At 32.5% G+C, this 25869-nt stretch overlaps 1 long non-coding RNA gene across 1 annotated transcript in view; it reads right to left on the reverse strand.

Moving 5' to 3' along the window:
- Positions 1–25869, reverse strand: part of LOC148127367 (uncharacterized) — a 152659-nt gene that overhangs the window by 7747 nt on the left and 119043 nt on the right. The window contains exon 2 of the long non-coding RNA XR_015742258.1: positions 17029–17166. This is a non-coding gene — a long non-coding RNA (uncharacterized LOC148127367). The remainder of the gene's footprint in view (positions 1–17028; positions 17167–25869) is intronic.

The following is a 25869-nucleotide window of genomic DNA, read 5'->3' on the forward strand; positions in this document are numbered from 1 at the left end:
TGAATGTGTTAGATTAATTGCCACTTGTATCTATACATATGAATGGAAAAGAATACAGCTTAAAAATGCAGAAAGTAACTTCAGAATTGACATTCGCCAATCAACAATGACAATGCCCACATGTTGACAATTGTCAACAAATTGTCAACATCTGGACATTGTCATTGTCCTACCAATTGTTCAGGCTTTATTCTCTGCATCTATTGTAGGTTCTTTGTTGCACTGATATTGTTCTTTTTATTATTTTTAATGTGTTACCAAGAGTCACATCAATGAAAAGAGCAGATATGTTTTAATAAATAAACCATATCAGTAAATCAATAAATATTATGGTCCTTAATTTGTTTGTTTCAGTCTCTGATCTCATTTATAAAAACAAATGTCTATGGGGTCTCAAAAGCAGCTTTGGTAGCCATCCAAACCAAAAGGTATTGAGGGCAGGGCAGTTATCACTGTTAATGGCCTTCGTTAGCCTTAACTTCCATGAATTGGTCCAATTCCCTCTCAAAATTGTCAATGTATTTTTTGGTAGTGCATTGTTTAATTATGCTCTCTTCATTTTTTGGATTGTTCTGTTTTATCCTTTTCTTGAGTCTGTTTATCCACAGTGTATGTTTACAACTATTTTCATGCCACTATTCCTTTAATAAACAGCACTCATATTGGTACCTGTAACACCAGAAGTATGACACTTGTCTGCTTTAATTCAGTTTTCTTATTTTAAAACTTGCTCACAAGCAGTATGAAGGTCATTTCAACATTTCAAAGAATGATGCACTTGGCATTAGGAAAAGAATTTTTTAAATGCCTGGCTTTTACAAAGTTTTATTTTCCTCTTCATTAAATTTTATGGCACAGTTATTTTCTGATGTAAAATACTTTCAAGCATATTGTGATACAAAAATATTGTAGCAGTTTCCTCTACCAATAGAGCAAGATGACTCAATAGAATCTAGTTATCGTACTGGTAGCACTAAGAGGTATAATACATAACATTTTTAGTTCAGTAAAAGTTGATTCCTCTTAAAGAGTAGATCCAACTGAGTGATCTTAATTGCATTAGGAAACTGCTCATGTGTGAAGAAAAATTTTCTTCATGTATGAAGAAAAATTTTCTTCGAGTATAACTTTTATAACTTCTATGCATTTTAAAATTATTGCACCCTGAGTCTGTTCACTAAATTCTGAATAACATTTTTGGGAAGACATCAGTATTCTAAATTATCTCGATAAAATATGCTGTTTCTAAACATTATTATTATTATTGTTGTTGTTGTTGTTAATCATTGCACAGTCAGCCAGATGTTCAGTAGTGGTAGTTATTATTATTATTAATATTATTATTAACTTTTATTCATTAAACATGAAACTCTATCAACTGAATTACTACTACTACTACTACTACTACTACTACTACTATTATTATTATTATTATTATTATTATTATTATTATTATATACTATATAATATAATAATGTGAAATTATAACTGCCATTTCTTTAGTTGGTGTTAGCCTTCATACACATCACATTCCTCCCAAGATATCATAATATTTCCTCACAGTATAATTGTGATTACAAGCAGTGAGGGTTTAGTTATTTTTAATTATTAATATTAGCAGTTAAGATATTATAACATACATTGAATTATTAAATTATAATTAGTAAACATGAATTATTATTATTTATTGAAAAGCTGATTTTCCAGTGTGGAATAAAATACTAAATGAATTGAATGGCTAGATAGATTATGGATAGATATCCATATGTGGAGGTATACACACACATATGTATACATAAGGCTTCTGGTTGTGTCCGTCTGGAACCAGAAGCCTGATAATGGCAGATGAGATTCTGCTGAAACGTTGCTACAACTTTAAAAGCACAACTATAATGACGTGGGAAAATACCCGAACAAAGCTGAATGCCATACATGTAAGTACCCGTGAAAACTTAAGAAAATATATTATAAAACACTTCTCTAGGACAGTATGCTAAGTGTGAAATGATATGCTTATTGTGTATTGTATATATATATTTCTTTTTATGAAGTACTTGTTGAAATAAATTCTTAAATGTAAAGAATTGCCTCTGTCAAAAGCCTATTCAGGGGGGTTCTGAATGATGTATAATTTAATCAATATGATAAAACATTAAAGACTTAAAAACATTAAAACATTAAAAACATTAAAGACTATCTATCATCTATCTATCTATCTATCTATCTATCTATCTATCTATCTATCTATCTATCTATCACCTATCCATCCATCCAAGTTCTTAACTTCCCATCTCCTTTACAGAGGAGTTCTGGGTGGTGTATAATTTAATCAATATAATAAAACATTAAGGACTGAATAATTTAAAATAATTTTTTTTAAATGTAAAACATTATAAAATTACAAAAGATGGAGAGTTCCAAGATGGGGAAATTAGGAATTATTAATACAAGTGAGGGGGGAGTTCTCATGGGGACTAACCAGCCCCATGTCTGTGTGGTCCCCGGTGTCCCCTGTGCAAGGTTATACAGCCTGGTTTTGACCTCTTTGCAGAAGGCCAAAAGATTGGGGGCTTTCTTCACCTGTGAGGGCAAGATGTTCCACAAAGTAGTGGCAGTGGCGTAAAAAGCCCTCTTCCTTGACCACTCCTGTCAAAATTCTTTTGACAGGGTCCATAGCATGCCCTTCCTGCCTAAATGTGTGGGACAGGCTGATGTGATAGAACAAAGCATTTCAGCATTTAACATTTGAAAAATAAACAGTTATGTAATCCTATATGTTATAGAATAAAAATTAGGTAGGTTTTTGTGTACTTTGTTTTATCAACTGATTAAAAGCTTTACTTTTTACTTCTACTATGTTAAAATTCATTACAAATATATAATTGATATTTTATAAAATTACACAGTGGAAATTGTTTTAAACTGTAATATTCATTAATGTGGTAGTTGTTTGCAATCTTTATTAATGATAAAACATTCAATAATTCAAAATTCACATAGTACTAATAATCTGCAAAATGATAAATCACATGAGTATAATTTGAACAGATTCCCCATTTTTAGTCTCTAAGGGTGCAACTGTACATGATATAATGTGCAGAATCATAAGAAAGTCCATATCCCAAATGGCATATTGATGATAAATGTTAACTAAGTCAGATTGCAAAACTTTATAAATGTGATGTGATTCACTGTAAAGATGTTCTCTGAATAGTGCAATCTATAATTGAATTGTGGTTAGTTATATCTGTATCCAGAAACATACTAGATACTTGTATTATCCTAGGCAAACTTAAATCGGTACCCTGAATTATTGCCAAAGGCAAAGTAATTATATGGTTCTCCACAGATTGCATTGATGGATGAAGTCTCTTGTCCATAAGAGATATTAACTTTTCTTCCTTCCTTCCTCATCTCTTGGATCTCCACCTTCCACGACTCCCAATAATAGAAAGTTATTTAGATGAAAACCAGAGCCAGTTGAAAAATTCTTCTGATTTTGGAAGTAAAGGGATAAGGGGGTTAGAATTTATTGAATAGACAATTCTTTTCTTTTTTGAGGGGGGAGTGATACAAGACATTTCTCACATTGGGAAGAAATTTTAAAGGCTTGAGTAAGTGCAAGAATTTTGATTTCATCTTCTAATTTCTCTCCCAAGAAAGTGTTTTCTCCTGAGAATGCCATCCCAAAGGACTATAATGTCTTCATTCTGAATTGACTGCACAGCAGAATGAAAAAGATCAAAAGAACTGAGTGGCTTCATCTTTTCTAACTTCAACAGAAAATATGTTATGAGATGACACCTAAATTTCTAAGCTTTTCTGTGTGATATTACAAAAGCACTGCTGAATAATATGTTTTGTTGTATTATGATATTTATTTTTAGCTAGATATTGGGTGATAGCAAAGGCCTGTGCATTCCACCATTTTAAAGCGCATAAGCTAGGATAAAAGTTGGATTTAGGCATGACATCTTTCTTGCTTTTTGCAAAACACACCATCAGAAGCAGGGAACAATTTTATGTTATTGCAGTGAAAAGATATCTTACAGCAAATCTCATCCTATTTTAGAGAGGTTCACTGTTTTAAACATTTAGCCATGATCTTTGAGAACTCAATATTATTTCCTAAAGCTCATTAATTCTGTTGTATCTAATGGACAACAACAAATTTAAATATACATACATTTGATACATACAGAACTGCATCTAGTTCAGTTCTGCTGTAACTCAAATGAAGAAATGTACATACATACATACATACATACATACATACATACATACATTGAAGAATGTCAGGGTGGCATTATGAATAAGTTAAATACTTATGTTTACATTCCAATAAATATTTTAAGGGTCAACCTCCAAATTAGTAGCTCTCCAAATTTGCATTATAAAGCATAGACTATGTATCTCAACTACATTAAAATTTTAAATAGCCCAAGAAAGAAGTAAAATAAATAAATAAATTGCTGCTACAAGAAAACTTTGTCACATAAAGTGGAAACGAAATAATAAACAGCTTGATACAGAGAACTTTTGATCCCATTTCCAATTCTCTGCTCCCACTTCTGCATTAGGATTTTTTAAATTTCTTTCTTCTAAATAAAATCCATTTCCATACCAAAAACAAAATAAAAAAAACCCAAAAGCTGCTTTTTATAGCATTCTCAATGTAAATATAGTGCAGTGTATATTAATTTTCATATACTGAAAATTCTAGTACAGTATGTAGTACTTACATTGGTTAGCTTTATTTCACTGTCTGAAAATATCACTCATTTACATCTTTCAAGCAAACAAATCAATCCTGTAACAAATCAAGTTTCAAATAATGTGATATACAGTATAATACCAGTATAAAAATGGAATACTTAGTACAGTAATAGATTATTTTTCTTTATTTCTTTATTTAGATTTATCAATCACTTACAAGATAATAGATATAAGTATATCATAGTTATGAATGCATGAAATGGGTACATATAAGAAAAATAAAAGAAACAATAGGACAGGGACGGTAAGCACATTGGTGCGCTTATGCACGCCCCCTACAGACCTCTTAGGAAAGGGGGTGAGGTCAATAGTAGACAGTCTAAGGTTAAAGTTTTTGGAGTTTGAGGAAGAAACCACAGAGTCAGGTAGAGTATTCCAGACATTGACCACTCTGTTGCTGAAGTCGTATTTCCTGCAATCAAGTTTGGTGCAGTTAACCTTGAGTTTGTATCTATTGTGTGCTCTTGTGTTGTTAAGGTTGAAGCTGAAGTACTCATTGACAGGTAAGTCATTGCAATGTATGATTTTATATACCATACTTAGATCAGACCGAAGACGGTGTAATTCAAGGTTTTCTAGGTCTAGAATTTCAAGTCTGGTGGCATAAGATATTGAGTATCTACAATGAGTAGAGGAGTGGAGAACTCTTCTTGTGAAATATTTCTGGACTTTCTCAACTGTGTTAATATCAGATACATAATGTGGGTTCCAGACTGATGAGCTGTATTAGAGTATTGCTCTAGCAAATGTTTTGTATGCTCTAGTCAGTCGTGTGATATTACCAGAGAAAAAGCTACGTAGGATTATTTCAAGGAAGAGCTTCTTTAAACTAAGAAGGAAATAATAGGCAACCATCTAACATCCCTTTCTGCTCTAAGTATAGCTCTTGAAAAAGGAACTTAAATAGAAGAGCCAACTTTGCAATGACGGGCAGAAAAATTCCAGTTTAGAATGGTTTATGGCTCTTCTGGTTCTACAACAAGTTGTTTCAGTCTATAAACTTCACATTTATTAATATGTGCTATATTAAACATACACAACACCTTCATTGTCATAATTCTGAGTCTTCCTGTCTGTCCATGAATGTACTACCAATTTTTAATGTGAGCCAGCTTTTAATTATGTGTCAAAAAAAAAAACTGCTTTGAGAGATTACTATTAAAATAAAGCTGAAGTGGATGGGAATCCACTTTTTAGTGACATTTTACTCCTTTTTGAGTGACAGGGAAAAAATTTTCTTTCTTACACTGACAAATGGATATAGTGAAAATAATACAAGGACAGCATTTGATCTCACTGATATTTTCAGCCAACTTTGGGTGGGACCATGATATTGTCCCATTTATTTTCCAGTTCTTCCCTCTTGATGTAGTTCACCGAGTGATGGTGCAAGATCCAGTCTACAGCAGGAAAGGGCCAAGGCCAAGAATTTTATTATATAATCCTATTTTACTACCAGTTTTTTAATAACTAGAATAGAATAGAAAGAGAAGAGAAGAGAAGAATAGAAAACAGAGTTGGAAGGGACCTTAGAGGTTTTCTAGTCCAACCTTCAGGCAGGAAGCCTTATACCATTAGACAAATGGCTGTCCAATCACTTATTTAAAAAATTGGAGCATTCACAACTTCTGGAGGCAAGTTTTTTCAGTGATTAATTGTTCTAACTATCAAGAAATTTCTTCTTAGTTTTAGGTTGCTTCTTCCCTTGATTAGTTTCCATCCAGTGCTTCTTGTCCTGCCTTCAGGTGCTTTGGAGAATAGCTTGACTCCCTCTTCTTTGTGGCAACCCCTTAGATATTGGAACACTGCTATCATGTCTCCCTTCATCCTGCTTTTCATTAAACTAGTCATACCCAATTCCAGCAACCATTCTTTATATGTTTTGGCATCCAGTCTCCTAATTAATTGTGAAATGCTCTTTACCAAAAATAAGTTTTATTAAGTTCAATGTAATTTACTCCTTGGCAAGCTCATGCAGCCTTTATTTCATGGCAATGCTGATTCTTTCCTCTTACTATTCATATTTCTGTTTCATTCATCCCAAAAACTAATGGACAGAAAATGCCCTTGGTGAATCAATTACTTTCACTATTTAAACAATAAACGTCTAACACCAATCTCCTCTATTTGAAAACAGAAAACTGTAAGGAGAAAATCAAGGTTTAGTCAAAAATCTCTGGGTCATTTTGGCAATCCAAAATCTCTCAATCTAGTTGATTTTCCATATCTTCTCAGATATGATTTCGGCCTGTTGGAAAATTACTAGTGAAAGAAGGAAACTATCTAAAAAGATATTATCTTGACTTCAATGAGATAAATGTATGCCCTTAATTTCCTTCCAAAATCAGTAAGACTTAATAAAATATTTTAACACTAGATTTATGCTTGAAGTAAGTATCCATATGAGGTCAATTAAATTACTTCACTGCCTATGAATCTCTATTCCAGAAAGCAGCTGAAGGTCATATTGTTTCCGTTATATTTAGAATCAACAATGTTCTAAGAATATTTATCAATAGTGAGACATTGAAAAATACTCAGCAACATTATAACATATGATATTCTGCTGAAGTTGAATAAACATTTCATGAACAAATGTTTTATTATATTATTACATTTTAGTTTTAATGTTTTTCATATATTTATTTACTTACCTTTTATACTGTCTCAACCACCCATTCCTGTATTATATATTATAATCATGAATCCTTGCTCTGTACTAGAATAGAAAAATCAAGTAAAGCTAATGAAACATAGCTTGCCTTTTCTCAACTTATATTTTTATGAATGTAATGCTAAAATATTTCTTAGAATTGTAACAATTTAAGAAAAAGATGTAAGTGTTTCTCTAGATAAATTCTTGGTATCTAGAGTATTTTGAAGGATTCACTTATATCATCTGATAACAAATTTTCAGTCTGACATGCATTTAGAAGTAAACTCCCTTCTGGGTTAATCAAACACTTGCATATTCCAGCAGAATGCATTCATTATTAATGCATTCATTTTATTTTTAAAAAGGTATAAAGCTAAAAATAGCAACTTCATTTCAATCAATAGAAGTTGCCTGGAAGCTTTTATTTGGAAGAAAAAATAAGTTGATCTAGCAACATTTTTAATCCTGAAAACATTATAACAATATACAGGTGAAACTCAAAAAATTAGAATATCATGCAAAAGTTCATTTATTTCAGTAATGAAACTTAAAAGGTGAAACTAATATATAAGATAGACTCATTACATGCAAAGCAAGATAGTTCAAGCCGTGATGTGTCATATTTGAAATTATGGCTTACAGCTCATGAAAACCCCAAATCCACAATCCCATAAAATTAGAATATTGTGAAAAGGTTCAATATTCTAGGCTCAAAGTGTCCCACTCTAATCAGCTAATTAAGCCATAACACCTGCAAAGGGTTCCTGAACCTTTAAATGGTCTCTTAGTCTGGTTTAGTAGGAATCACAATAATGGGAAAGACCACTGACCTGACAGTTGTGCAGAAAACTATCATTGACACCCTCCATAAGGAGGGAAAGCCTCAAAAGGTAATTGCAAAAGAAGTTGGATGTTCCCAAAGTGCTGTATCAAAGCACATGAATAGAAAGTTATGTGGAAGGGAAAAGTGTGGAAGAAAAAGGTGCACAAGCAGCAGGGTTGACCACAGCCTGGAGAGGATTGTCAGGAAAAGGCATTCAAAAGTGTTGGGGACTTTTCACAAGGAGTGGACTGAGGCTGGAGTCAGTGCATCAAGAGCCACCACACACAGATGGATTCTGGACATGGGATTCAAATGTCATATTCCTCTTGTTAAGTCACTCCTAAACAACAAACATCAGAAGCATTTTACCTGGGCTAAAGAAAAACAGAACTGGTTTGTTGCTCAGTGGTCCAAAGTCCTCTTTTCTGCAGAGAGCAACTTTTGCATCTCATTTGGAAACCAAGGACCCAGAGTCTGGAGGAAGAATGGAGAGGCACACACTGCAAGATGCTTGAAGTCCAGGGTGAAGTTTCCACAGTCTGTGTTGATTTGAGGAGCCATGTCATCTGTTGGTGTTGGTCCACTGTGCTTCATTAAGTCCAGGGTTGATGCAGCCGTCTACCAGGAGATTTTGGAGCACTTCATGCTTCCTTCCGCAGATGAGTTTTATGGGGATGCTGACTTCATTTTCCAGCAGGACTTGGCACCTTCCCACACTGCCAAAAGCACTAAAGCCTGATTCAGTGACCATGGGATTACTGTGCTTGATTGGCCAGAAAACTCACCTGACCTGAACCCCATAGAGAATATATGGGGCATTGCCAAGAGAAAGATGAGAGACATGAGACTGAACAATGCGAAAGAGCTGAAGGCCACTATTGAAGCATCCTGGTCTTCCATAACACCTCAGCTGTGCCACAGGCTGATAGCTTCCATGCCACGCTGCATTGAGGCAGTAATTGCTGCAAAAGGGGCCCAAACCAAGTACTGAGTACATTTGCTCATACTTTTCAGAAGTCCAATATTGTTCTATGTACAATCCTTGTTTTATTCATTTCATGTAATATTCTAATTTTCTGAGATTGTGGATTTGGGGTTTTCATGAGGTGTAAGTCATAATCATCCCAGTTATGACAAATCACAGCTTGAACTATCTTGCTTTGCATGTAGTGAGTCTACCTCATATATTAGTTTCACCTTTAAGTTGCATTACTGAAATAAATGAACTTTTGCATGATATTCTAATTTTTCGAGTTTCACCTGTATAACATAATGGATTAGTTCAGTTTATGGCACAATGGTTTTGACTGCTAATGCTATATATACAAGTAATCTCAATACTTATCAATGTATTAATTAAATTAATTAAATTACTTTTATTTATTTATATGTTGAGCTTATATGCCACACATTTTGCTGTCGAGCTGCTTTTAATAATTTATATGATGCAATTGTTCCCATGTTTAGGTATATTGAAATAAATTTAATGAGTTTTATGTGTATGAGATATTATATAATAGATTGGAATCAGAGTTATTTCTTTAAACTCTTAATGGACTATTTCGAAGTAAATAAACAGGATACTACAAAAGTGAGTCCATAAAATTAATTATGAATATTTTTCAAAAATTAAATACATTTTGAAGTTTGGTGATACCATGATTCACTGGAGAAATCATGTATATTTTAATAAAATATTTTCTACCTGTTATGAATGTAAATGTATGGAATTTTATAAATTGATAATTTGTAAATGTGGAACATATTATTGCTTCCAGTTTCTGGATATATTTGATTAAAAAGACAGAAGACAAAAACATTGCTTCACAGCTTTTTATAAAAAAGTCTATACAGTAGCAAATATTCTGATGCTAAATTCTAAACCTTTATTAACTATTTTTTATATACTATTGGTTTTGTCTTTCCCTCTAGAATTATATAACCAAACGATGATCAATTAATGGCCAAACTCTGAGTTTGCTTTAAGTCATTTGTATGTATCATTATTTTAACAATAAACTCCCCTTCTTGTTTCCCCTTGTCATCCCAAGCAAAGAGCTCCACTCTAGAGGTTGGATAAAAAGAAAGGCTGAATCAGTTTATACATTTTACTGAAATCCCAAATAAAGAGGGAAAGGCAATCTTTCTCATATGAAACTCGACAGTTGCTGTCACAGGTCATCCACTTTGCTCTTGATCACACAATTCTATAATTCCCAGTTGAGCATCTTTACATTTTTTGGCCCAGTGACACACAGTACTCTTGCCAACACAGCATTATCATAAAGCACCTCCATCTGCTAGTGAATTTCAGTTGATAGGACTCTTTCCACAGTTAAAAATTCAATCATGGCACTATACTTAAAAAGGATGAATAAGATTATTGTAGCCTTTCATTTCACAAACAATGACAACACATCCTTTTCTCATAGGAACTACTTGCCAATTTTAATAATAGAGCAGATACTAATGAACGAATCAGTGTTGCCATCTAATGGTGGAGGTATTACTTTTCATTCAGACCTCATAATGAGTAACATATTTGCCTCTTTTTTGGCCTTTGAAAATAGTTCTTGCTACTATATAAAATTAAAAGCTATTTTTCTATGTTTTGATTCCCAGAATTAGAGGGAAATGACCTAAGGCAGTGACCTAAGCCAAACTAGAGATTTAAAATGGAATTATCTTTTTCCTTTTCATACTAGCACATTTCTTTCTTCCTTCCTTCCTTCTGTTTTCCATTGTGTTTTTAATTTAGATCCATATTCACAATTTCATTTTTGAGTTTATTGAATGAAAGGGGCCATACATTTATCTTCCCACTATTGCAATATCGGTCTTTTGGCCATAATAAAGGCACAGAGAATCCATTTAATTTGTCTGATTGTCATATTCCATGTACTTGCTATTTGGTTCAAAAGAATATTATTCTCTGAGAATTTTAGATTTTGCCACAGTCATATTTATATAATCTACAACAATCACTCAAACATGATTAGTATAGGACACTGTAAAAACATGAGTTTTAAAGAAGCATAATCCTTATTACATTTCCAACAAAATGCTACTTGTGACTCCTTTTTTATACAAATGTAATGGAATGCAATGAATTCTAAATATTATTTTTATTGTATTGTATAAGTTATAATTTGAGGTCCATTAATATTCTTAATGTAGAAGTTAAGAAACTTAGCCACTGTCTAGGCTGTATAGGAATCTCTAATTCCTTATCCCACTTATTTTCTCTGTTTGCCGCCGCCACCAATCGCTGCTGCTGCCATTCGCTCACCACCTATCACTGCCACTGCCATTTGGTGGCATCAATTGGAGGTGGCAGCAATCAGCGGTGGCGACAATCGGCAGCAGCAGCAATGGTAGTCATGGGCAGCAATTACTGCTGGCGATGATGGCAGAGATAGGCAGCAGCAAATGGTAGCAGCAGAGAATGGCAAATGGCAGTAGCAGTGACAGCAAGCTATGGTGATTGGCAGCAGCAGTGATCAGTGGTGATAGAACAGTTGATCAGCAGTATTCCAGGAAGCCGATCCAACCGCCAATCAGCTACTCAGCAGCAAAGGGTCCAGCATACTTTGGCAGCATGAACAGCAGCAGCAGTGACATCCCACTCCCCTTTCCCCCACTGCAGTATTCACACTATAAGATGCACAGACATTTCCACCTACTTTTTTGCGGGGGAGTATATCTTATAATGTGAAAAATACAATATATATTTTTGGCATAAATCAACAATGCTAAATTAATTAAATACTTCCTTAGAGTAAGGCTTACTATATTCATTTATAGCACCAAACCTCAAACTTAAATATAAAACATTATTTATTTAATTTTAGCAACCAAAATAATAATTGCACAAAGACTGAAAAACTCTAGGTAACATGAGATATGAATGAACGAAGTATTTTCAATTGTCACTTTAGAAAAAAATGACAGATAAAATTAAAATATGAGACACAGAGGCAGAAAACACCATTTAATCAAATTTGTATGATTTATTCAATAACAATAGATTATTAATATGGCACATTTTACATATCAGATACCTTTGTATATGTGCCTTTCTCCATTTATGTTGCAGTATCTCCTTTTTGTATTTTGTACCATTTTGGAGTTTTTTTTATATACGTCTTGGTTTTATGTTGCAATTACTTGATACCGAAAATATATTTAAGAGTTAAAATAATAATAAGCAAGAAACAAATTGATGGTATACCAATACATTTCTGGGGATCTATTATCACTTTTGCCTTAGCAAAAAAAGAGAGAGAAAGAGAATCTGAGATTGTGTTGTTATGCAGCTGGAAAAGATGGTTGAAGATTCACTCTTGTTATATGCCAGAAACCCCACAGATGAATCATATCAAATATTAATAGCAGCAAAATTTAAACTGAAGCTACTACAGTCAGAACAATTTGAATATTCTTTGAAATGTTTTAATCAACACTACTGGAAATCAGGTAAGAAAGGTGGAGAGTTTGTCACTTATCATTTGAAACCACAGCAACCACCACAACATAATTCTATATCTGGAATTCAGAATAACAATAGACAGCTATTTACTGAGATAGAATATATTCATGATTGGTTTTATGATTTTTATAATCAATTTCACAAATTTCAGAATTCTGTCCAGGAACAACAAAATATTAATTTTCTGGAAATAATTAAAATGAAAAAGATTTTCAAGAGGATAAAAATAAACTGGCACAACTAGAGACAATTCAATGTATGAACACGGGAAAGCCTGAATTTCCAGCTGAATGGCACACAATTTTCAGAAACTTGGTGTTTATATTCTTAGATCTACACGAAATGTTTTCATTTGTCTATATTTCATTTATTTTTATGAGCCTTATAGCAATATTAAAGTCTAAAAAGACCCTGCTAGATATGTAAGTTATAGACCAATATTTCTGTGTGAGTACTAAAATATTAACTGCAACATTCACCATAGTTACAGAAGCTATTCATCTAGAATCTAGACAGACTGAATTTACTAAAAAAAAAAACTGATATGCCCTTGACAATGCCTAGTTATTTATATGCTAGATATCATAACAGATAGATTTCAATCAGCTATTCTAATTTCACTGGACACTGAGCAAGTCTTCACTGTGACTTCAGATTCAATTTATAAAGTGACTTTCTAAGAATTACAAGATTCTACTAAATTTTTTGTCACTGGATTTCAATTTGGTATCATTCCTTGGTACCTAGAATTATTACAAATGATTTTTCTCTTAACCTATGAAATTATATTATATTATAATTTATGAAATGTCTCTTGTTTCCTTTAATCTTCAGTTTGGTTCTTTCTATTAGACTGTTTCAAAATATTAAAAGTATAGTGGCATTTGGCATTGAGCATAAATTGCTTTTATATGATGCTGATATAGTTATTCTAAATAATTATGCAATGTCATTATCAAAGCTTATTGAAGTTGTACAGCAGTATAGTTTATTATTCTGGTTAGGGGTCATTAACTAGAAAAAGTTTAATTTTCTATCTTTGAGGGAAACTATATACTATAAGATATTAGCATCTTCGAGCATATAGTACTGTCTGATGGTACTCCTCCATTGGGTCTTTGGGACCAGTTTTGAGAATTGACTGTAGCTAGTTTATTGACTGTAGCTAACATTAGCTACTGTTCTCCATAGTGGCGGGGTGGCAGTGATGCTCCAGTTCCAGGGGTTGATTGCACATCAAATTGTTCTTCCAGGTTTTCTTGAATCTGCTATATAAGGTGAAGTTAGCCTATCTCAAGTTGTCAGAATAGCTTCCTCTTATCTGTTTTTCAGTTAGTGTGGATACAAGTCTTCTGTTCATTCATACTTTAGTCATACATTTCATATATCCCATCTCATTAAATCTACCATTGTATAGCATTCCATCAATTCTAGGTTTTCTTGTCTTGTTCCATTGATAAGAAATGTTAAACAAATATTTCTTATAATTTAAAAGTGACAAAAATATTGCTTATTTAAGTGCATGTTATTAATATGTGATAATAGCTGGAGCCTATATAGCAAGTTTGTGCATTTAAATATCAAAATTATCTCCCCATCCCTCCTTTTCATTCAGATAATCTTGGGGAATAGTCTTAAGTCTTCTTTCAATTCAGTCCAAATTTGATTTGGGCACAACTGACCTATTTATTTCCAATTCCATTTTAAGCCATCAAATTCAATGTAAACCTAGAGATTAAATAAAAACCAACTATTCCTTCTTACTGCCCTGGAATTCTTTGTCTAGTATGTAGCCCAGGGGTCCCCAAACTTGGCAACTTTAAGACTTGTGGACTTCAACTCCCAGAATTCTCCAGCCCTTATGTTAACTTTGGAGCCTCTGATCTAGCCTAATGAAAGATTAAACACTTGTTTCAGTTTGTTTGTTTTTTGAAAAAAAGAAAAAGAAAAGTTAGTTTAAAAATGAAATTGCCTCAATTTTTCCTAGAAACAAATGCTAGAGTATTTATACTTATTGAAAGACTTTTATACTACTCTTGAAGCTAATTCAGAATACTTTTAAAAAGATTCTTTGTAGTTTGATTTATTCCACTTCTTTTTCTATCTCTTATTTAAGGTCTGAAAAAAATAATTAAAATGTATATTACTTTTGGAAAAACAGAATTTTATTAACTATACTTTAAGTTTGTTATAAACCAATTATTTAACATAAACATCTAGAAAAAGTTTAAACCTCATATTCTTATTCTTTTCCACATAGCATTTGATCTAATGCTACAACATGGGGAATGGTAGAAAGAACTATAAATATAATCGTATATAATGTAATTTTCTATCAGCATTGGTAACTAAAATTGTAAGTGCAGGAAACATTCCAAACTGATCAAAAGATCTATCTACACTATACATCAATTTGTAATTTTAGCTTATTGTTTTCATTTTTTTCTGGAGGCATCATGCATAAAATGTATTGATACTGCCTTATTTAAAAAGTAGATTAACAAAACTAAAACAAAGATCTCAACTGTAAAATTGGAATGGAATACTTGAAATGCATTCTAGACCTTAGCCTAATACAAAAAGAGTAACCTGTTTGTTATCTATACAAATATAACTCAGTTAAATTAACAAAACCATCCATCCATAACATGAATCAGTCTCATGGAAAGAATATATTTATAAGCATTAACATATAGAATACACATACCAATACTGCAGTTTGCTATGGCCAGTAGGGCAATTTTAATTCTAACATTACAGTAATAATGTAAAAAGACAGAAAATACCAACTATATTAACATATATTCTATTAAGTATTTAACTTCTTACATTTACATTATATACTTATAATACTAATTAGTCATATCAAAACATCTTAAATATTAAGTAGGGAAATTACATCATCATTATCATTATTATTATTAAATATGGTACAGGAAAATTAGTGTTTGCTGCTTATTTATTGTAGATCACTAGTGCCCCCTTCTGCTATGAAATATAAACAAATAGAATCAGTCATTGTCTATTCGACAGCTTTCCCTTTTTAAGGCCGGTCAGGTTTTTGTGTTGCTCCCTACTTTATATAATCATCTCACCTTTAAAATATATATTGGAATAAAATGCTATTCTTGTATTATCCCAAATTCCTCTTACAACTTCTAAATTTCAAATATATACAAAGATTCAGTTGTCTACAGTATATGCTAAGTATTTCCCAAGCTGAATGATAGAAATAACAATTTGGCAGTATTTTCTTGAAGATTTACTGTAAATAGCAGAAATCGATATTCTTGTCTAAAATACATGTTTTCAGCTCATTGCTCAACATAAAATTTCATTTTATTTATATATGATACACCTATAAGGTAGCAATTGCATTTTCCATTTTTCCCACGTGGATTCTAATTCTTTATATTGATCATTGACCGGCTGTTAAGGCTGGAAAGTTTAGAGCCAGTTAGTTTTTTAAAAAGTCTGTAAAACAAACTAATATTAATAGATGCGTTGGCTGAAAAACAGCTTTTTAAAAGCATAAAATTAAAATACTTTGTATAGGTAAAAGACAAAAATAATATCTGGAATATATTTTCTTGATTTTTTTTTCCAATAGCTTCAAAATTTTCACTTACACTAGTTACTTGAAATCATTTACTTTTATCATATGAAAAAGACTGTATATCTGGATGTAGGAAGCATTGATATGCTGCACAAATCTTTTAATGAATTTTCAGAAGAAGATCAAATTTAAAGAAAAGATGAGTTACTTTCCCCAACCTCCCCAATGCAGCTCCATAGCTATAATAAGCTGTTTGGGTACCTTATGTTTTAGCAATTTTTTAGAAAATAAAAATATTTATTTATTATGTATTATTCATGAAATGTGCTTGGTTACATGAAATCATCTGGAGGCTAGAAGGCATAATTATTAACTCTTAAGGATTAGAGGGGAGAAATAAAATATAATATTCTACATGTGTTGCAGTGTAATAAATATTACCACCTGTGGAATCTGTGTAAAATGTTGGTTAAATGAGATCTGTGTATAGAAGTTTCCATAAAATAATATCTGAAATTAAATTACCATCAAATTTAGGTTCTTTATAAACTGACTACCCCATATAGATTTTTGGAGTGCAACAACAATTTATTCTACATTATATGATTATAATGAACTTTAATATCTATTGCTCAGCCAACTTTTTATCTTCCATTAATTAGTTTGATCAGAAAGACTGGATAAGCATATTGGCATAATATCATGTTATCATACAAGAAATTAGTTACCTTTACAGCAATTTTGAAAAATCCATCTCATAACCTATTTTTCTCCACTGAGTCAGTCTTGACTTCTGGCAACTGAATTAACAAATCCAAGCATTGTTTAGGGGATTCTTTGTGGTTTGCACTGCATTTTTCCTAAGGCTGAAAACACAACGATACAAAAAAAAATATGTCAACACTTGATGTACCTAATAGTAACAGTAAACAATACTTCATTCTTATTAATGCAAATAAGACTTGAACACTGGGCCCTATCTAACAAAATGAAATTCCAGCAGGGTGCAGAGGCAGCCAAAAAAGCCAATGCAATCCTAAATTGCATTAACAGAACGATGCAATCAAAATCAACCAAGGTACTAGCCTTAGTAAGACCACACCTAGAGTACTGCATCCAGTTTTGGTCACACTATAAAAAGATGTTGAGACTCTAGAAAAAGAGCTAAGAAGAGCAACCAGGGTGATTAGGGGACTGGATACCAAAACATATGAAAAACGGTTACAAGGACTGAGCATAGGTGGTCTAATGAAGAGAAGGACCAGGGGAGACATGATAGCAGTGTTTCAATATTTTAGGGGCTGCCACAGAAAGGAAGGGATCAAGCTATTTTCTAAAGCACCTGCAGGCCAGACAATGAATAATGGATGGAAACTGAACAAGGAGAGTTTTAACCTGGAAATAAGGAGAAAATTTCTGACAGTGAGAACAATCAACCAATGGAACAGCCTGCCTTTGCAAGTTGTGGGAGTGCCATCACTTGACACTTTCAAAAGATTGGACTGCCATTTGTTAGAAATGGTGTAGAGTCTACTTGGGCGGGGGATTGGACTAGATGACCTACAAGGTCCCTTCCAACTCTGTTAATCTGTATATCTACTTTTGTATCAATAGCAAATGTATTAGACTTGCACTTTACATTCAGTGATGATACTATTTGTCATCTATCCCCACTTGGAAATATTTATTTTAAAATGGAAAGCTTTCAATGTCTTAGAATCTTATGCCCGTGAAGTGCTTTTTTTCCAGTGCAAGAAGGCAGTATATAAATCAATTAAATAAATAAAAAAGATTGTAATAAATAAAAAGGTAAAGCCTGGTTGTTAGAACAAAATCAGTGAGTGTATTTGAAGATTAGTTATTAAGGCCCCAAGAAGAATGAAATACATCTAATCTTAAGATTTAAAAATACCCTGACGGATTCTCCTTAACAGTAATGAGAAGCTGCTCCTTACACTAATAACATCATTACCTAATACTATATTCTTTCTCACAATCTATTATTTTCTCCTGTTGAAGAACTTAGCAGATTGGCTACAGTGATAAGGAGCTGGGTCCCCAGTGGCAGTCCAATAAAACTTTAAAACTCACATCCGTGGTTTGTTTTGAGGTTCAGCAACCTATAATGATTGATGCAAATGCATAGGCTTAAAATGTGGGTTATCTATTAAAACCGGAGCTATTCCTTCTTTAATTATTTAATTAAATCTAGCATAGCATATTTTGCTATCGAGTCAATTAAACTGAGAGGGGCAGCTATAAATATTATTTCATTTCCACTATGGACATTTTGTGGACAATTAAATATCCCAAGGCCTTATTAGTCCTCGTTTTAATGTTCCCTTATGATATTTTTCTTCCTTTTGGTTTTGTTTTTATATTTCTGTAAATCCTGACTTTTATCTAACTTTGTCCTCTTGTTTCTCAGTAGCTTCATTTTTTTTACATTGCTGTTGGTACAAAATACCTGGAAACAATATTAGAAGGTTACTGTTGATAAACAGGGATAGAGTCTTCTGGGAATGAAGGTAGCTCAGGCTTCAGTTGAAAATACAAACAACTATGCAGAAGGATTCCATGTACACATTCTATCTTAATTATCATTGCTGAGTATTCTAGTAAGAATCTTGTAGGGAAAAAAGGTCCATACCTAATTAAACCATCATGTATTGGAAAGTGCTAACACTGCTAACACTGGAATGGTTTCCTTTGATGTGAATCCAAAGGCTAGCAATGAATAAGAGGAAAATAAACTGCGTATGTGTCCTAGAAGACAAATAAAGAATTGAAGTGATTAAGATGATACCTTTCATATTTTTAATAATATTTTCAAACACTATTGGCTTGATTTAAGAAAAGAAAAGCTGCAGTAACATGAAACTAAGGAACGTCAACCCACTTACAAATAGACTACAGCCGGGGTCTCCAACCTTGGCAACTTTAAGACTTGTGGACTTTAACTCTCAGAGTTGAAGTCCACAAGTCTTAACATTGCCAAGGTTGGAGACCCCTGGTCTACAGGACAATTTTGAACTAGAAAAAAAAGTTCTTTTGTAAGGGTGAAGGGATCATGGATGGGGTAGAGACTAGTGCTGCACACTGATACAATAGAGTAATGGAACAATTGAGGAGAAGAAAGTATCTAATGCCCCTAATAATGCCCAGAACATTATCTATATCTTAGCCAGCAAGCATTGTTGCTAATACTGAGTAAGAGGTGTTAGCAGTAAATAGTGTTGTTTCTGAGAAAGTTCCCATTCTTTTCTTTTCTGGGTCTCTGGAACACAGCACAATTTCTACTGATTATCTCAAAGGCAGGAAGAAACCAGTTATTCAAATATCATGGACAATATCCTTAAAACAGTTCCAAACTTACCACTACCCCTTTTTCTTTTCTCTGTAAATAAATTAGGAGGTGTGTTTGTTACTATAAGTTGGTCACATACTCCCACCTTAGCAAAAAGCCAGTAGAAAATTGTGGCTCTTTTCACAAGTAGTCCCATAGAAAGCATTAGGCAGTACACCAGATGTCAGGGGATGATGACATTTCATTTAAAGGCAAGGGAATTTAATTTTTTTTAAAAAATGGGAAACTAATAAATAACCTTCATTTAGTAACAGCCTCACTTAGTGACTGCTGTGGTTATGATAATGATGAAATAATAATAATAATAACTTCCCGATCAATTCTCATCTTTTGTAGGTCTGTAAAGCAAAAGAAAGCTGATATAGGATCATAAGCAACAGCCTCTTAGTAACCAATTATGGTGACTAAACAAAATTATAATGGACAAGAAACTGAAATACAAATCAGAAAGTTTCCTGTTCAGCTTTATCCCGATATTAACCTTTCCAGTCACACTCTGATTCTTATGCCTGCAAAAACAAGAAACAGTATAGAATAAAGTATATGGGGAGCATATTTTAGCATACTAGGATGCTATATACATTGTAATTTAAAAGAATGCCATTCAAACCTTTGCTTTGGTGGCATCACATATATTATAAGTTGCTTAGACTTCAAATTATAGCTGATACATGAAGATAAAAGCCATCTTGCTTTCAAAAGAACCTGTTCAATATATGTTTCAGAATAATATAAATGGAGTCCTTATGAGAACATGTCCAGGGCATCTGCAGAGGACAGGGGTCAATTTAAAAAGTTATGAGGGCATTCATGAACTTACCTGTTTTGTACATATGCCAATAACATGCATGTGCAAAGGAACAGGACTTCGGTCACAACTATAACCATCTTTTTAAGCTCTCTTGTGGACACTGCTGAATATGTCTATTAAAATTTACTACATTGTAAGACCAAAAGTTATTTTATGCCATGCCACATACTCAATTCAATAGTAAGCCTTTTACATATAACCTTGAGACTTTGGTTATATATATTGCTTTGAGATAAAATGGTATTTGGAGCATAAACCTGGAATTTAGTATATGAGGAAAAGTTCAACTATTCAGTTATGGATATGAAATTCTTGAATATTTTATTTAGTATGAATCTATAGCAAATTGTTTCTTCATTAGAACACAGATCCAATTCCTATTTATACTTGTCCAGATTTTGCAACATCAGCTTAAAATGCATAAAATCAATGTAAAATCTATATATTTAAAACAATATGTATAGCATGAGAGAATGGACTAAAATATACATCAGAATTTAAATGTGATTTTTTAAAAAATACAGTTGTATAGCTTGTATCTGGTGTAGAAACAAGATAGAATCTATTGTGACTACATGTAAATCTAACATCTAAAAACAAATTAGGTGTTAATTTAGGATATACATTAAAGATTATATCCTAAACTACTTTAACTGAATTAAACTATATTACATTATACCTAACAGTCTTTGAATCATGTTATTAGTTTATATTTCTTCCTACTACTATGCTATATACTAAAATGCAAGTATGCAACAGTTAACCATTCAGCAATCATGCAAAATGTCTGAACCATTTAGTAAAAAATTAATCTGTTTATTCTATTGTTTTTTTAGAATAAACAAGATATCCAAAAACAGGATATGCCTTTCCCTAAGGAATGGGTCACATTGTACTTAATTTTATTTAAACTACTTTGTCACTTTCCAAATTAATATTTTCTAAAAATAATATTTCTTTATAGATTATGATTTTAGAACCATCTACAATGTCACTCATCTAATTAAAATAAAGCAACACCAAAACTGAAAATATACTTCCCATATTTTAATCTATAATTGTAGATAAATACTTTGTAGGTCAAATAAAATTCTCATTGTAATGATGTAGGCAATTACTTAAAAAACCTTTTTAAGGCCATCAAAAAAAAGTTTCAAATTAACCTCTGAATCTCCTGTCCATATGTGGTAGTTACAGGAGTGGATGGAGGAAACGGTTATAAGGATAACTTTGTAAACCAAAATAAGAAATGGGTAGTAGAAATAATGAGAAATAAAAAAGCAAAATAATGTACTGCATAATTTTTCAACAAATAAAAGCAATACAGTTTAAAAATAACTAAAGAAAGATTAAGCACTTGAATCAGCTTTCTATATAGTAATTTGACAGGATGTCAGGAATAATCAAATTTGTTGCATTTATTAGCAATGACAGAAAGAACAAAACATGGCAATACAGTGCTCATCAGTTCAACTCACCTAAAAATTAATTATAGCCATCAAAGAATAATTTTAAAATATATTATTTCAATGTAGCTAAGACATGTGTATATTCAGATAACTCATAAGACATAAATTTAGAAGTAAGACATCTTTGCAACATTTGAGATTCCTGTTTAAATAGCAGATTATATTTTTATATTTGTAGTTTCTTTCAGTGACACTAGTGCTCTCTATTACAATAACCTTGGAGAAGGAGGTTAAAGAGGATAGGAAAGCATATGATGGTGAAAAAGAGTTTATGATGTACAATTGAAAATAATAATTAACTTCAATAAAAAATCTTAACAAGAGTTCAACACAGACTGGATGAATTAAATATTGTGATGTATAAACCTAATGCCATTGTTTGACTCTTCAAATCTCAGCCTCTTTTTCTTCCACATTTGCTGATTAGGCTAAAGATTAATATGAAATAAATCCTGACAGAAATATGATAGACAAATTAGTCCATATTCACAGAGGGCTAGTTTTGCTTCTCACAAAAAAGCAAACATAAATCTTTCTTAGGTGACTTTATGTTGAGCAAAGACAAGCTTGTGTCATCCACAAGACCATAGTTCCTATTAATTGTAAATTAGCTACAGCCAGAACATCTGGAAGGCACTGTTTGTTGATCTTTCTTACCATGCCCGTTATTCTTGAAGCACGAGCATTGTAGCTGAATACAGATGTCTATTGTTACTTATCTTTCACTACAGCTTCCCTTATTACAAAGATAAAACTACTGATTTCATAGTAACATCTCTCACCTTTTAAAATGTCTAAAATGCCCATATTAGTTTGCATTAAAAATGCTAAGTAAGTCTGATCAGTCTAATCAGAAGACTACTAGAAGCCATATGTAAGTTGCTCTGATTCTCAGGATACGTCTAATCATAGATGCAACTTGACTGCTGCTGAAGCCTCTACGGAGGGCTAAATTTGATAATATATAGAAGCATCAATCATCTCATTTACTGACTGGAACTGGTCAGTGAGGGCACATTGTTATTTTGTGTCTAAAAATATAAAGTGCTAATTTTAACCTTCAAAATATAAATCATCCTATCCTCCCACACACTTACTGTCAGAAAAGAACAACCTCATGATTATACTGTTTGTTCACCAATTCTAAATGGTGAAAGGCACTTAAGACAAGAGGGCTATTTGTGCTGGCCGATTTAATAAAAACTCCTGGCATTAACTTTTATTTGGAATAGTTAGTTTACTAAGTACAACTTGGATTATATAGTTATCTTACATGGTTTTAATTTATGTCACCCAAAATGAACCTTCAATTAAATCATTTCAAAAGCGCATAAAACTTTATAATTTTATAATCTAAACATGACTCTTATTTGTAGCTTATATGGCTATCTACAAAGTTATTCAGTGTAGTGCTGTGATAAAATGAAGGAAGGGAGTTATATAATAGAAACAAAAGTGGTGCCATAAATAGCCTATTACTATAATCCAAAAATTATTATGAGACCTCACATACACATGGAATTTCACAATGGAATTTCAAATGTAGATGTTTTCACATTTGAAATATAGGACAAATTGTCAGGCAGCTTCTGATATCACGAAAGAAACTTACAACAGAAAAAGAAGGAAAGCCAGTCTATATTACAAGAGCAATGTTTTCTTTTCCTGTATAAAATTTCTTTTATTTTTGGAAGGAACTCCTGGAACAGTAACTAAAATGACAACAAGTCAGATGCAAATTCATATTTATTTAGAATTGCATTGGCCATCTCTCTGACAGTCCCCATTCCCTGAAAATAGTATTTCTGCCAACAGTGCTCTGAACCATTCTAAATTCTAGTGATATTAAATTAATGGATTATTAATTTAACTATTCAATTATGTTTTAGCCCTCATGCTTGAATTCAAGAAGAAATGCTTAGCAATAACCCTGCCCATTTGTCCTTCTAACATATAGCAGATGGAGAAGTCAGAAGAGCATTTTCTGAGGAAAACCTTCTATTTATATTCCCTGTGAAATTTTATAGCCCTGAAAAAGTCACAATTCTTAAATCTCAATAACTCCAAGGTACACAAGAATGAGAACATGCTGCAGTAGAAAGCAGTGAAGCTAGTAATGTCAGAAAGGTTTCACTGACAAATGTGCAATGCTAACATTTCTGTTGTTTGGTTAAAATTTGATGAAAATTTCATTTAGCCCTATGTTTTAAAACACACTTCAGGTTTATGCTAAGGTTCTTTTTTTTTCCTTTTTTAAGGTTAACAATCTTCCTACCTTCATATTCTGAGAGAATTTTATCAATGCTTAATCTCAGGGAATTAAATGAGTTTGAAGTTGTTTTACAATAATTGGCCTAAAGGTGAAAACCAGGGTTTTTTGGGGTGGGGAGAGGTTGGTATCTTTATAGGAGATCTACACAGAACACCAAATTCCTATTCCCTCAAAAAGAGAATTTGTTTTCATTTGTACCAGAATATTTCAATTATAGCTTTTATGCTTTGAAACTTGAGAACATTAAATGAAATAGAAAGGTCACCTGGTTAAATCACAAATTCCTGTTATGTATTATTATTTTTCCTTCAAGCAGAACCTTAATTATTTAGAAACACCTGATTGCAATTATGGTACACTAATTGAAAGGAAAATATTTTTATAATTGCATTATTGTGAATACATGATCATAGCTTTCTTGTTGCCTTTTGGTTTGGAAGTATGACATATTATTCAGCCAAGGTCCTTTGATGTGTTTTTCTTCTATCCATCTCTGCTCCAACAATTCTGTCATACAGGGAACTGAAAATTAAGTTATTCTCACCAGCAATACTCCCTCACAAAGCATCTTTCAACCATAGATATAAACCACAGAACAATTCTTGCCAGGCTTCTCATGCAAATGCTGCAGAAAAACTTACAAGAGCACTTTAAAATATTGAGAATCCTTCAATACAGCCCTTTATAATAACTTTTACTTGCTAATTTCTATGGGTCAGTTGCAAAGGAATAGACCTGTCAATCTTTCTCAGATGTAGCAGAATTTGTCTGTCTACAAACAGGGATACTTTGTTGTTGCCATAGAGACTAATCCTCCACTTTCCTTCTGTTGACACAGCTAGTCACTGTCTAAACTACCTGATCACACTTTTAATAGGCAGCTGACTGGAGTACCATAAAACGTGCAAATCAAGTTTGGAACATTTGACACATCTGCTTTTTAAAATGTGCCAGGAATTCTTTCTTATTTGTTATAATACTAAAGTGTAGAAGGAGAAAAAAACATGACTTAAGTAACAATTAATTTGCCTGAGTTCTAAGTTAATTATACCGTTCAGACCAGCTAAATTGTTATTGTTCAGGCATTATTATTTCAAGCATCTTGTTTTAATGGACTTGAACAATCCTAGGCAATAATTCATCATAAATATGCACATTATTAGCAATATCTGTGTTCTCTTTCTCTGCCTTCATTGAGATCAGTAATGCGAAATTATCATTTTCTAATGTTTTGTTTCAAAGCTACGGAAGCAGGGCAATCTTTGCACACACTGATGGTCTGCAGTTGGGAGACCTTGAATAAATTGTCACTTCTATTATATTTCACAGAGTTTGAATCAGCAAACTGAGTTGTAGTCTATAATCTAAAGCCAATTAAGTAATAATATGATGTTTGGAATATCAAGTTCTACATATTAAGAGGAAAGTAAAAAAAACCTGATTAAAATTAGTTCCTCAATATCTTTACATGCACAGAAAAAAAAACCACAATGTTATTTGGACATGGGGGGGCAACTAATTCACAATACTGTCTGAAAATAATATAGTCCTTACAGAATAAGGACAATTTATATCCAGATAGTATGCTCAGAACTGCACATTAAGGATACAATGTCTGTGTATATGTCTTCCTATAAATACATTTTATTA

This window comes from Pseudonaja textilis, chromosome 2 (assembly GCF_049901715.1).
Source record: "Pseudonaja textilis isolate UNSWEBS1 chromosome 2, rPseTex1.2, whole genome shotgun sequence".
Taxonomy (NCBI): domain Eukaryota; kingdom Metazoa; phylum Chordata; class Lepidosauria; order Squamata; family Elapidae; genus Pseudonaja; species Pseudonaja textilis.